This window comes from Cyanistes caeruleus, unplaced genomic scaffold, assembly GCF_971803275.1.
Source record: "Cyanistes caeruleus unplaced genomic scaffold, bCyaCae1.hap1.1 HAP1_SCAFFOLD_69, whole genome shotgun sequence".
NCBI classification, from domain to species: domain Eukaryota; kingdom Metazoa; phylum Chordata; class Aves; order Passeriformes; family Paridae; genus Cyanistes; species Cyanistes caeruleus.
In genome coordinates, this window is record NW_028255886.1 from 2,350,001 (window position 1) to 2,352,500 (window position 2,500).

General features: G+C 77.4%; 1 non-coding gene across 1 annotated transcript; it reads left to right on the plus strand.

Moving 5' to 3' along the window:
• Window positions 1-1,591: 1,591 nt before the first annotated feature.
• On the plus strand, window positions 1,592-1,744 carry LOC147647013 (5.8S ribosomal RNA). The gene has a single exon (XR_015281703.1). It is a non-coding gene; the product is annotated as a 5.8S ribosomal RNA (ribosomal RNA).
• The last annotated feature ends 756 nt before the right edge of the window (window positions 1,745-2,500 follow it).

Below are 2,500 nucleotides of genomic sequence, written 5' to 3' on the forward strand. Positions count from 1 at the left end.
CCGGTGGCGGCGCGGCGTTCACTGAGGGGTGGGGAGCTACTCCCGCCGATCCCCTGCGGTGGCGTCCGTCGCGACCGGTCCCCCCCCGCTCGTCGTCGTCGTCGTCGTCGTCGTCGACTTCGTCGCGGCCGTCGTCGGCCGCGCCGTGCCGGGGAGGGGGCACCCAGCCCCCCTCCCCCCCCTCTCCGCGGCCCGGTCTCGGCGGCGAGGCCGTGGCGCGCTGTCGGCCGCGGGGCCGATCCGGTCTCTTCGGAACGGGGCGGCGCCGGCGGAGAAGCGCCCCCGCGCGCTTCTCCGCCTTCTCTGCGCGACCTCGGGGTGGCGGCCCTCGGGCGCCCCCCGCGCTCCCTCGCCTCGGCCGCGCCGGCCGCGTCGGCGCGCATCTCCTCCTCCTCCTCGGGGCGTTCCTCGCCTTCCCCGGACGCGCGCGGCGGCGCCGTCCGCCGGCTCGTCCCCGGCCGGGACCGCGCGCCCCCCGCCCGGGCGAGCGCTCGTCGGTCGCCTCCGGCGGCCGGAGGTCCGGCGAGCGCGGGCGACCCCGTGCCGAGCGGCGGCGGCGCCGCTCGACGGGTGTCCCCCTGGTGGGACGGTCGGCCGGGAGGCCCCCGTCGTCGCCGGCGGCGGTCCCGGCCCGGGCCCCGCCCGTCGCTTCCCCGTCTCCCTTCCCGAAGGCCGCGTGTGGGCCGCAGGGAGAACCGCTCGAGGCCGTGCGGCGGGCGTCCGCCGCACGGCCCCCTCCCGCAGGGCGCGTGCCCGCGGAAGGGGCCCCGACGGTGCGAAGCGGCGGCGGCGGTCCCGGGAGTGCGGCCCCGGTGGCGGCGGGGCCTTTGCCTTCCGGCAGGCCTCGGGCGCTCGCGACGCCGGCTCGCGCCTCGGCGGCGCCCGCCTCCCGGCGCCGGCCGTCGGAGCGCGGCGGCGAGGCGCTCGCCTTCCGGCGGGGAGCGGTCCCCGGCCGGGGGCGGCGCCGGCGGTGCCGGCGGTCGTCGCGCTGCCGTCTCGGGCGCTGGCAAGGGGGCGGCCCGTCAGCGGGGAGGAGAAAGGCCGCGCCGCGCGCGGCGGGCGCGGTGGCGCTGCGCGGGGGGCCGATCCCCGCGCAGCGGTCGAGGTGGAGCCGAGCGCGCGGCGGGCGGCGGGCGGCCGCGGCCCCCCGGCCTCGTGCCCGCGTCGTCCCGTTCAGAGAGAAGAGGCCGGGCGCGGGCTACGGAGCCCCCCCGCGGTCCGGCGCGCGCCGCGCGGCTCTCCGCGCGGAGGCCGGGCCGAGCCCGGGCGCCTGGGCCGCCTCCGAAAGACGGCACGCGGGGCGGCGTCTCTCTTTTCCCCTCCCCTCGCCCGGGGGGAGGGGGGTGGTGGGGGAGAGGCGGTCGGGGGCGCGGGCCCCCCCGCCCTTTCTGGCCGGCCTTTTCGGAGCGTTCCGTGGGCGGCCTCGTGCCTTCCTTTTCTTTTTCCCCTCCGTTGGTCGTCTCGTTTGTGCTCGTACGGTCGGTCGCGAGGTCGCGCGCCCGCGCGTCCTCGCCGCAAAACCGAGGGGGGCCGCTTCACGCGAGCGGTCCCGGCCCCTCCGCGCGTGCGGGGTCGGTGCCGAAAGCCAGACAACTCTTAGCGGTGGATCACTCGGCTCGTGCGTCGATGAAGAACGCAGCTAGCTGCGAGAATTAATGTGAATTGCAGGACACATTGATCATCGACACTTCGAACGCACTTGCGGCCCCGGGTTCCTCCCGGGGCTACGCCTGTCTGAGCGTCGCTTGACGATCAATCGCCGTCCCGGCGGGTGGGCCACCCGAGCCCTCCCCGGGCGGCGCGGCTGGGGTCGCCTCGCAGGCCCGTTCCCCTCCCCCGCGGTCCGCCGGCGGCGGCGGCCGCGGGAGGAGAAAAAGGGCCTTCGTCCCCCTAAATGCAGACTCGGGGAGCCGCTCCCGTAGCTCCCCGCTTCCCGGAGCGAGCCGCTGGGCCGGAGCTCGTCCTCGCGGGGGGGAAAAACCGGAAAGAAGGGCCGAGAGCAAAAGCGGCGGCGTCGCCAAACGCCGCCGCCGAGGGCCGAGAGAAAGAGGGCGAGAAGGGGAAGGCGAGGCGCGGGCCTCGCCCCCCGGGCTCACCTTTTCCCCGCGCGGGCGGCTGTCTGCGGGTGGGTACCGGCGCAGGTACCGTGCCGTGCTGCCGCGCGCGCGAGGTGTGGCGAGCGCCGGGGGACGGGGGACGGCCCCCTCCTCCTTTCTTCCGCCCCCCCCTCTCTCGTTCCGCGCTCGGCCCGACGGTTTTCCCCGCGGGGCCGTCTCTGCCGTGTGCGCGTGGTGTCGCGTGTGCTCCTTTTCGGTTCTCGTTTCCGGGATGGGGGTCTCCCTCCCCGTTGTTTCCGCGCCGCTCTGGGCTCTCTCTCTCTCGCTCTCGCTCTTCCACCGGGCCCCCCCTCCCCTTCCCCATCCCTGGCGCGCGGGCGCGAGGGGTCGGCGTTAGGGGAGAAAGAGGGTCGCGAGGGAAGGGGGGGGAAAAAGAGAGAGAG